The sequence below is a fragment of the Trichechus manatus genome, unplaced genomic scaffold (genome assembly GCF_000243295.1).
Source record: "Trichechus manatus latirostris isolate Lorelei unplaced genomic scaffold, TriManLat1.0 scaffold00014, whole genome shotgun sequence".
Taxonomy (NCBI): domain Eukaryota; kingdom Metazoa; phylum Chordata; class Mammalia; order Sirenia; family Trichechidae; genus Trichechus; species Trichechus manatus.
Genome location: NW_004443950.1, coordinates 490,181 through 501,923, shown reverse-complemented (window position 1 = coordinate 501,923; position 11,743 = coordinate 490,181). Strand labels below are relative to the sequence as shown.

Here is an 11,743-nt window from a genome sequence, read left to right as displayed (position 1 = left end):
GTATATCGCAAATTACCGGAGCTCCGCAGCCCCTCAGGAAGAAGCAAAGATGGTGCACAGAGCCAGGTATTTGAGCGAAAGGAGCGGGAGGTGGTGAGAGGTAAGGAAGAAATCAAAAGGAGCGGAAAAAAAGCAACACCAGCAGCCAACAAATGGCACTCAGAGAGCTGACCAGTTTGTGCAGGTGGAATCCAAGCAGCCGGTGCTTCCCAGACAAGAGACTGTGGCCGCGGGAAGCAGAGGAGGTTGAGTGAGGGTGAAGAAGGGTGGGGGGCAGGAAAGCGTATATTGCAAATTACCAGTTGTTCTGTCTCCCTCTGGAAGCTCCGTGAAGCTGCTTTCTCATACCCCCTATTTGCTGGTCTTTGATAGGTGTCCAAGATGGTGGATCCATGCTGCATTAGCTGATAGAGGACCTCTGCATGAATCTCTCCTCACTCCCCATTCTCTTGTCAGTTTTCTCACTCTGTTGGTGCTTGGCTGAGTTCTTTGTCTCTTCATTTGATGTTTTAGGGTTCCAGGATTGCTGTTTTCTCTGTTTAGCTTAGTTTTTTGGATCTTTGCTGTGGAGGGATGGTGTGGTGCTTCTGCCTAGAGTGCCATTTTGCCGGAATTCCTAGGGAAACTCTTTTTTATTTTGGGGTTGGTAGGCTGGGCAGATAGATGAAGGCCTAGAGCTGCCCAGAGCCTGATTCCTCACCAGAGATGTGAGGTCTGTTGTAGTAAGAGAGAATGAGGTGTTCTTATTTCTAATCCCTGAGGTCCTGCTCTTTGCTGAGTTGAGTGAGGTCCCCACTATCATTCGAAGGACAGCTCTTAACCTAACTCCAGTTTCTTCAGAGCTGTGTGTAATGCAGTGTCGTTTGAGGGGGTGAGCAGATGAAGGGATATGGTGACAGGTTAGGTTGGAGGCCAAGCAGAGACAAAATGATGAAGGGCCTTGGAATATTTTTCCAAACTATTTCAGTAAATTGTCATTGTTAGTTGCCATCGAGTCACCTCTGACTCATAGTGACTTTATGTATAACAGAACAAAATGTTGCCTGGTCTGCACCATCTTCATGATCATTGGTATGTTGGATCATCTTATAGCACTATATTAGACAATATTCTGTTGTGATCCATAGGGTTTTTATTAGCTAATTGTGTAAACAGATTGCCAGGCCTTTCTTCCTAGTCTTAGTCTGGAAGCTCTGTTGAAACCTGTCCACCTTGGGTGACCCAGTGGTATTTGAAATATATATACATATTATATGGAGCAATCAGAGTAACCACAGTGCTACAAACAGACAGGTGGTGGTTCATTAAATTAAATCCCCTAAATTCACCCACAAACCTCCCACCTTAATATAGCAGCTATTTACATTTGTCCATGCTGTAAATAAAATCTTGTATCATTCTTAAAAACTTTGTCATAAATGTATTCAACGCTGCTGCACAGTTTCATTATCTCTTTACAAGTCGCTTGATGTTGGGACATTAATTTGAATTATTTTTGGTATTGGTTTTGATAATAGTGACAATGGATACTTTTATCTTTTTCAACACCCCACCTTTTTTTTTTTCCTATTAAATATTTTCTTAAAATATCCAAGATGGGATTGCTGGGTCAGCATGTATAGGGCAATATAAGCAGATGATGTGAGGCACGTATAAGAATAAGCTTGATAAAACGGTGCAGGAGTAACAGGCTCGAAAGGAGACTGCCAGCCTCCCACTTCCCCCCATGGTGCTGAGTGTGTCAGGAAGAGAGACAGAGGGCAGGCATTATAGCTGCCAGAGCATCTAGCACACTTCTGCTGGCACTGGAAGGTAAAATACTTCTGTGGTTATTAAGCATAGTGATGATGGGGATGCTCAGTTCTTTATAGCTGCATTGGGCTTTCATAAATACTGAACTAGTTAATTCTTACTCGTCTGTTAAAATGCAAATGTCACTTCAGGGAAAGTTTCATGGATTCCCCTACTTCAGGTAGATTGGTCTCCCTTTTAAATTTTCAGGAGTATTTTTATTGACCTTCATGTTACTAACCATAATTTGTATTTGTGATTATTTGGTTTTCTTTTTCCCTCACTAGATTGTGAGCTCTAGGAAAGCAGGATCCACGTCTGTTTTGCTAACTTTTTTTGTTCCCCTACTTATCACAGTGCCAGGAACATAGTAGGTGCTCAATATAGTGTTGTTCAATAAGCAGTTGCATGGAGATTTGTCAACAAAGAAGACTGGTTTACAAATGAAGATATGCTCAATCTTGAAGTTGGAAAATTGCAAACAGAAACAAGGAGATAATATTTCATACCCATTAAGGCTGGCAAAAATTAAGACTGGCAGGGGGGAAATGAGAATGCCCTTTTTTTTCCAAATATTTAAATTTTTGTTTATTGTTTCTTTGTAAGTATTTGGGGTCTATTTTTTGTTTTTGTTTTTTAATTGTGCTTTAGGTGGAAGTTTACAGAATAAATTAGTTTCTCATTAAACAGTTAATAACAAATTGCTTTGTGACATTGGTTGCCAAGCCCACGATATGTCAACACTCTCCCCTTCTCTGCCCCAGGTTCCCTGTTTCCTTTTGTCCAGTTTTCCTGTCCCTTCCTGCCTTCTTGTCTTTGCTTTTGGGCTAGTGTGTCCATTAGTCTCCTATGCATGAATTGAACTCTGAAGCATGTTTCTCGTATATGTTATTTTTGGGGGAAATGAGAACTCTTATACGCTGCTGCTGAGAGGGTAAATTGATATAGTCATTTTGGAAAGTAATTTGGCAATATCCAGTAAAATTGAAGCTAAGCAAAGCTTATGACCCAGCAATTCCAATTGTAGATATATACCCCAGACTAGAAATTCTCCCTGTGAGCCCAAAGAGACATGCACAGGATATTCATTGCAGTAATGTTTGAAATAGTAAAAATGTAGACACCATAGAAATGCCTGTCAGTAAGTGAATGGTTTAATAAATTGTGACATAGGCTGATCATTTAGTACAATACAGTACTTAAATTTTAATGTCTATCCCCAGGACAGGAATTACTCAAATATTTAATGAAGGATTGAACTGGATTTAAATGTATTAACAAAGCTAAAATATTGAAAATAAAGTTGCAGAGGGATAACAGGGATAAATATAGTGTAGTATGTTATAACTTTTAGAACTCTTTTTTAATATATGTATATTGCCTTAGATATCTAGTGTTGCTAGAAGTACAAGTGGATGGCTTAAACAAATTTGTTCTCTCACAGTTGAGGAGGCTAGAAGTCCAAATTCAGGGCGCCAACTCTAGGGGAGGGATTTCTTTCTCTGTTGGCTCTGGGGGAAGTTTCTTGTCTTCTAACATCCGTGGGCCCTGTGTTCCTTGGAGAGCTCCGTGTGTCTTGGCATCAGTCTTCCCTTGGATCTAGGAGGTTCTTAATGCAGGGACCCTGTGTCCGAAGGACATACTCTGCTCCCAGCTCTTCTTTCTTGATGGTAGGTTCTTCCTTTCTGCTTGCTTCTCTCCTTTTATCTCTTGTAAGATAAAAGGTGTGACTCAAGCAAGGGTAGTGACTTGAATAAGGGTGGTGACTTAAGGTACATTCTACCCTAATCCTGCCTCATGAACATCACAATTTAGGATTTACAACATATCACAAATTGGAGTATAGTTACATTAGATCACAAAATGGAGGGCAACGACATAATACTGGGAATCATGGCCTAGCTAAGTTGACACATTTTGGGGGGACACAATTCAATCCATCATATATATATATATGAATGATGCATAATAAGTATAAGTAAAAATGTATTAAAATATTAATTTCAGAACTTCAGAGTGGTGGCTATCTCTGGAGGCGGGGGGGTAGAGTGGAGGAGGATGGTGTATTATTTATCTAGTACTGCTGTAACACAAATACCCCAAGTGGGTGGCCTTAACAAACAGAAAATTATTTTCTTAGAGTTGGAGGCTAGAAATCCGAATTTAGGGCACCGGCTCTAAAGGAAGGCTTTCTCTCTCTCTAAGCTCTGGGGGAAGGTCCTTGTTTCTTGGTGATCTTCATCTCCTTGGCATTTATCTTCCCCCAGCTCTGCTGGCTCACTTGCTTGTTTAATATATCTCAAAGGAGATTGCCTTAAAACACACCCTACACTCTACTGTCCCATAACCATAACAAAGAAAACCCATTCCCAAATGGGATTATAACCACAGGTATAGGATCTCTGTGAGTGGGAATCGACTCGATGGCAATGGGTTTGGTTTTTTGGTTTGTAGGGGTTAGGATTTACAACATATTTTTGGGGGACACAATCCATAACTGGCACCAAGAGAATGATTGGGGATATTTGGGGCACCTAAGAAGAGGGGAGCTTGGTGTCTACATCCCGGGTGAAAACACAGGCCCACTTTGGGGTACCACCCAGAGTTCTTGGAAGAGCCTGATGCATCATTTGAAGTGTGTGTATGTTGTCTTGGGGGTGGGGAGGGGGACTTCAACATAGACTGGGACCAGTACTCTGGGGATTTCTGAAGGGTGTGTGTGTGTGCTGCTGGAGTAGCCCCTAGCAGCAGAGTGAGAAGTCCTCTGAGAGTCCCGATTTGTGTTGTGCCAGGAAAGAAAAGGCTAGGCATCGGAACTCTCTGCGACTTATTTTCATTGCCTTCATAGAGCACAAGATAGGATTTCACTGGTTCCCTGATAGGGTGATCATACAAACTGGGACCCTGAGAATGAAGGGGGAGCTAACCATATGGGAGACCAGGACTGTCCCGGCAGACGGCGATGTATGCTTACCCTGTGCCTTGAGCTTCTGGGATGGAGGAAGGGAGACGGAAGATGGGCAGAAGCTATAGGGCTGTATCCTAGTGGCTGCTCTGTGAAACTAGGGTATGTACCACCCGGAGAGGCAAGGACTGCTTGGGGCCAAAGGGGAAACTAGGATGCCCTGCTGTGAATTAACAGGGGGGGCTTGAGTGAAGCTGCGTGCAGCCCCTAGATAGTCAGGTATCCCCCCATGCAGCAACTGTTGCGTTGTCCTCAAGCAGAACAGGACTAATCCGAGCCAAACCAGGTACCTGCGTGCTCTGTCCTGCCTCATTCACTACCACCGCCTCTCACCTTTCTACTTTCCAGTTGCCCAACCCACTGAAGGAGATGATTGGGCTCTTAGAATAAGGTATGATTTTGAGGTTTTGAACTGGGTTGGATTGTTTTAATAACCAAAATTGTGTTTGCTGAGGTTGGGGGATTTGACAGCATGGTGGGGTTGAAGTTGTTAGGTGCCCTTCAGTCGGTTCGGATTCATAGTGACGTTGTGTATAACAGAACGAAACACTGCCCGGTCCTGCACCGTCCTCACATCTTGCAGCCACTGTGTCAGTCCATCTCGTTGAAGGTCTTCCTCTTTTTCACTGACCCTCTACCAAGCATGATGCCCTTCTCCAGGGACTGGTCCCTCCTGATAACATGTCCAAAGTATGTGAGTCAAAGTCTCACCATCCTAGTTTCTAAGGAGCATTCTGGCTGTACTTCTGCCAAAACAGATTTGTTCCTTCTTCTGGCAGTCCATGGTATAGTCAGTATTCTTTGCCAACACCATAATTCAAAGGCATCAATTCTTCTTTGGTCTTATTCATTGTCCAGCTTTCGCATGCACATGTTGCGACTGTGATCAAGTGCACCTTAGTCCTCAAAGTGACATATTTGCTTTTTAACACTTTAAAGAGGTTTTTTTGCAGCAGATTTGCCCGGTGCAATAGGTCATTTGATTTCTTGACTGCTGCTTCCATGGGTTGAGGAGGCGTTTTTAATGGTGACACCACCCAGGTTAGAAAGGTTTATACCTCTAAATTTAGAATTAATTACAGGAAGATCTGGGTGTGTCTTTGACAGAGGGGTCCAAGGGAAGCCCACTTGGGTTCCCTTCACCCCCCCCAACGGCACCCCCAACATTTAATGAGCGGTAGGTGGGGCAGTGGGATTCGGTCAGGTGCGTACCTGGAGGGCACGAAGGGAGCCGCTCCCGGTGCGCCCTCGATACGTGTCGTGGCCGTTTTCCGCGCCAAGACTACATTCCCCAGAAGCCTCAGCGGCGGATGCACTTACGTCTCTGGGTCGTCAGTCTTCAGTCGAGGCCGTGAACGGAAAACCGCACTCTTCCCCCTTGCTCGCCGAGTTCGAATCAGAGTTGGCGTGTGCCCCGCGTTGCGTGTTCGTTTTCTCTCTGAGCGGCGCAGAGAGTGGGTACGCGCGCGGCCGACACCTGAGCTCTACGCCGTTACGTATCCGGTGGCCGATTGCCCAGCCGCTAACCCATGGCCGGCACACCGCGGGCCAATCCCCCTTTCCCGCTCCTTGCCCGGTGGCGGAACACTCCACCCCTACCCGAGGCTAGGACCCCTCTCCGCCCGTGCTGCTGCTCCGACCCTGGTGTCCCGGGGGTGCTTCCTGGGAAGGGAGAGTGATGGACTTGATGTGGTCCCATAGGGTATTCATGGACTCAAGCGCTGACCTCGTTTCTTCCATTCTCGTATCATACAATGTAATCTTTGACAAAACTGGGATAAATTGAACCATCTAAATGAAATTGTCTAGGTAAGTGGAGAAACTCCAGGTCACCATGTCGCCCCCCTGAAGAAGTCCAAGTTTCTACTGCCCTGAGACTGAACCATAAAGAGCACAGATACCAACCATCTGTTCTCTGCTCCCTTCCTCGGTACCGGCAGGGTCCTGTGCAGACACGCCCAGGGGAGAATAATGAAGTGGTTACACTTCCAGTAGTGGTGCTCTAGGTAATTATGCCCAACTCTTACTTACAATAACTTAAGCTGGGTGAAATGTAGAATAAAGAAAAATATTCCTAAAAGCATCAAAGAACTAACGGGTGTAAGAAATCAGGAAACAGACTCTAGGAGAAGCAAGAGACCCAAATCATAAATCCCAGCAGCAAAGCTGCTTTTGCTTGAACGCCTTTGGTGATGGAAAGCTCTGTCTTGAAACCCAGCTGTGAGGTTGATGGGCGTGCAGGACAATGGCGACAAATGTGAAAGTGCTGAAAGGTAACAGTGAAAAATCACCCCATTTTGCAACGGGACCCTCAGGGAAGTGTTGACTTGGAAGTATATAAGCCCTGGCATAGACATGTTTTCCAAATTTAGGTCGCCTTAGAGGTTTAGGGAGCCTCAGCCTTGAACCCTATTAATATGGACCAGACTAATGATGTGCCCAGGTGCCTGGCAGAAGCAAAGTAAAATGATTGTCAGAGAAAGGTATCTCAGAGTGAATCACAAGATTCTGTTTATTAGGAGTAGAAATTGTCATGTTTAAACAGCTACCCTCTTTATGAATTTCTCAGGAGAATGGCAGCACCCTCATTTACTCTTCTTCAAAGTAAATGTTCAGCCAAGCCTTAAATTAGGGCTTATCAGTGTGTTACTTCTGCTGGCGGAATGCAGTGAAAATGTTTATATTCAGTTAAACTGTCTCTCCTTCCTTCCCCCAGAAGTGATTGATTGGTCACGTTTTCCTTTTTTTACTGATCTCAAACCATTCCATTCTTCTCCTTGAATGTCTTATTTTCAGGATCACGTTTTTGTAAACACATTAGCTCTGCTCTTGCGTTTTTTTCTTTTTTCAATTTAATAGCATTATTTTGTCTTTCTTTCCCTCTCCTGTGTGCTCAGGGTCCTGCACCTAGCAGATGCTCAATAAACATTTATGACCGGAACGAGCAGACAATTCCAAGGCTCCTCAGTGCTTTCCCAGTCAGTACTCTTTGCTCTCTGTGTGACCTGGGGCAAGTTCCTTAAGCTCTCTGTGCTTCAGTTTCCACAACTGTAAAGTGGGCATGTTAATAGAACCTATCTCCTCGGACTGTTGCAGATTAAATTAGCTATATGCTGCACAGTGCATGGCCCATAGTCAGCACTATTATTATTAGTTTGTTATTATCTTCATTATTATCACATCATCATCATTGGGCTGTAGTGAGTATTGGATCGGGAAATAGAAGGGGTGACATTTACCAGCTGTACAATCTTTGCTCACACATCTGGTCTCGGATTATCTGTAAAATGGGGGCTACCATAGTCCCACCTGTTACGCTGCTGTGAGCATTTAGCACCGCGACCGTCTCATTTGCGTGCATTTTAGAATGCAGACAGAAGGTGAACAGGCTGGGACTTTGGGGGCGCCGTCCCCACCGGGGAGATCTCTCGGGGCGCGTCCCCTTGCAGGAGCGCGATTTGCAGGGCCACCCCTGCGGTCCGGCTGGGGCGCTGCCTGCGTGTCCGGCGGCCACCAGGGGGCGGTGCGGGACCGCAGAGGGCGCCCGGCAGGCGGCAGAGCCCTGGAGCTGCCCGGGCAGCACCGAGCCTGCCCTTGGCAAACACGTTCTCGGGGTTCCTACCGCTTGCTTCTTCCTCTTCTTCCTTCCCCCCTTCTTTAAACAGCACCAGATGAGATACTGGCTCTCTGCTGCCTCCATCCACGGTTCCTGCACCGGAGAGATTTCTAATGGAGTCAGATCTGACAGTGAGAATAAATTCCAAACTCTTTACCCAATAGCAGAGCCCTGGTGGTGCAGTGGTTAAGAGCTTGGCTGCTAACCAAAAGGTCACTAGTTCGAATCCACCAGCTGCTCCTTGGAAACCTTATGGGGCAGTGCTACTTTGTCCTGTGGGGTTGCAATGAGTCGGAATGGAGGCAACGAGTTTGGTTTGTTTTCTGACCAATAGCTGTTAGGACTAACCTGATCAGAACCCCACCTCACACCTGAATCTCCTTAAACACACCAGGTTTATTCTCACCTCAGGGCCTTTGCACCTGCTATACCCGCTTCACTGGGCTGGCCCCTTCTTACCCTTCAGGTCTCAGACCAAATACTTCCCAAGGAACAGGTCTTCCTTGGGCACCCTTTCTGTTAACATAATGACTTTAAAACTCTTCACCCCATTTTAGTTTACGTATCTTATTCATGGCTTGTTTACTGTTTAACATCCATCCCCACTACTCCTACCCCCGCAAGGACAGAGGCTTTGCCTGATTTGTTCACTGCTGTATCCCCAGTGCTGGTACATAGTAGGTGCTAGATTAGTATTTGCCGAATGAATGAATGACTTCACAGGGAGGTGAAACAGTTAAAAAACAATCAATTCTACTCCCTTCCCTGGGTATCTTGAAATAACAGTTTTTACCTGACAGAGTTTATGAGGATTAAAAGAGATAAAGAAGTAATGAGGCCTAGAGCTACAAGATATATTTTTTAAAGAAACGAGTTTTGATTCTCCCACCCCCAATAGGCTGGACCTAGGGGCATTCACAGGGCTCAGCTCTCTGAGAACCCCTTTGTCTCCAGAGGGGAAAGAATGCTGGCGGGAGGGGTGAACAATCCACCGGCCCCACTATTTGCATAATAACTGAGCCTTTTCTTCCCAGGCTGGTTTTGCAGGTCCCCACGCCCCTTCCCAAAGGCAAAGCCTTCCCTGCTTAGCCAGGAACTGAAGCAGGTCAACCATGAATTTAAGGGGTATGTCAGACAGAGAGACCCGGACTAGATCAGAGAGGCTAGATTCTTGTGATCTTGGACAAGGAACCTCTTTTCTCAACCTCTTATTTGGGGGGTGGTGCACAGAAGGGACTTGGGTGCAGAGGGTTGAATTAAGCATCTCAGGTCACAGTTCTCATAATTGGTTCGTGCAAGACCCCTTTCTAGTTTCATTAATTCACTCATTCATTCATTTCTTTTTATCCTCATTCCCTATTCCCATTCCCACACTGTTTAATAAATATCCTGAATTTGTATGTAGCTTTGTCAAATGTGTAATGTTGTTTATTCATCAGTTAGTTAGTTAAAATGTATCTTATTATAGATCACATTCTGTTTCTTGCTGTGGTAGCCAGCCTCCAAGATGACCCCCAAGGGATCCTTGCCTCGGAGTAGTCATACCTGTGAGCAGTCCTCTCCAACACAAATATGGCTAAACCCATTCAACCAATAGGAGATTGTGGGGATAAAGGTGTGTGACTTCTGAAACTAGATGAGAAAAGACATTGCAACTTCTTCCTTGCTCTCTTTTGGATCATCCACTCTAGGGAAAGCCAGCAGCCATGTTGTGAGGACACTCAGGCAGCCCTTTGGAGAGATCCAGAAGGAACTGAGGCCTCCTGCCGAGAGTTAGCACCAACTTGCCAGTCTTGTGAGTGAACCATCTTGGAAGTGCTCCTCCAGCCTCAGTTAACTTCATATAACTGCAGCCCCAGCGACATCTTAACTGCAACCTCATGAGAGACCCCAAGCCAGAACCACTCAGTCAAGGACTGTAAGTGAAACCCGAGTTCAGGAAAGTTGGGAACCAGCCCTGGGCCACACAGGAGGATCGTGGGATTGAGCAGATGCTCAGCCAACCTGGGAAGCTGACTTAGCTTAGGATTAGCTTCAACTGCAAATTAGAACAAGAAGACAGCAAACAGGACTTCTGGACTAAATTGGAAAGACTGATTCTACATGATAAAGTAAGGCAAGGCATTGGAGGGAATTGGACCTACTCTCCCTGGCTAGTGGAAGCCAACTTTTCTGAAGAGCAAACTGACAATTATTTATCAAAAGCCTTAACCACCTGCATGCCCTATGACTCTGCAAATTCTTCAGGAATTTGGTCAAAGGCAAGGAGAAAAGTGGTGGATGGAAAAACTAAATCTCCCTAAATATCCAACTTCAAGGGATGGAATGCTATATATATAAATATGCCATCTTAAAAAAGATGTTCTGTAGAAGGTTTCTAATGCTATGGAAAAGTGTTTGTAATCCACTTAAGGTGGGAGGAGAGATCCATGTGATAAAATAGTGACCACATAATTATCTCATTTTCGTAAGGAAAAAGATATAAATAAAAAAACCTGGGAAAATGTAATAATATATTGAGTGCTTACTATGTGCCAAGCCCTGTTTTAAGTGCTTTATAGCCATTAATTCATTTAATTCTCACATAAATCTGTGAGTAGGTACTGTTAGTATCCCCATTTTACAGGTAAAGAAACTGAGGTCAGAGAGGTCACACAGATGGTAAGTGATGGAGCCAGGATTTGAACCCAGGCCACTGGCTCCAGAGCCCCACCCTCTTAACCATCACCCCAAATAGTCCTCATGGTCATCTCCATGTTAACCTCTGAGGAGTGAGATTAAGGGTGTTCTTTAGTTTCTTTAACTGTATTTTTTGATTTATCTACAATTAATTTATTTTTAAAGAGTATCCTTCACCCTACCCCTCTCTGCAGTGGTGGCTTGGGAAATGTGAAAATGGAGGGAAGCTAGGGAGGGTGCTGTGGGGAGAAGAATCTGGAGTGGGATGGGGCTATGCTCACCTCAAACCCTACCCCAGCCCCCAACTCCCTCTTCTTTTATTCTTGAGAATATCAAGAAAACCAAAGGCCAACTTATCAGCTGTGTGAATTTGGACCAGTTCCTCACCCTCTTGGAGCCCCAGTTTCCATATCTGCCATATGGGCTTACTTTCTGGAGGAAGGTCTGCCCTTTCAAGCTTATAAGGAGGGACAGCCTTGCTCAGCAGTGCTGGAAGCTGGAACTGGGACCAGGCCAGGGGTGTGATGGGGGACACAAGGGAAAGGGACAGGTATTGGCATCTCTTCTTCCCTGAGGCTTCGAGGGAGTGACTGCTCAGTTCCTGGATGCAGTTCTTGGAAGGTCTGTGGCTGCAGTGAACACTGGAAAGGGAGTCTGAAGACCTGGGTTCTGCTTACACCTCACCATTGGTT

The 11,743-nt window shown here is 45.2% G+C and overlaps 1 protein-coding gene across 4 annotated transcripts in view; it reads left to right on the top strand.

Annotated features, from left to right (window-relative positions):
• Window positions 1–11,004, top strand: part of ZFP90 (ZFP90 zinc finger protein) — a 33,227-nt gene extending 22,223 nt beyond the window's left edge. For 2 of the 4 annotated variants that reach the window (XM_023726799.1, XM_023726797.1), the window contains one exon: window positions 10,064–11,004. The gene's annotated coding sequence lies outside the window, so the exon portion shown is untranslated. Of the gene's footprint in view, window positions 1–2,148; window positions 2,443–10,063 lie in introns of those variants that run through there. The other 2 variants (XM_023726796.1, XM_023726795.1) reach the window with 1 other exon arrangement.
• Window positions 11,005–11,743: the final 739 nt, after the last annotated feature.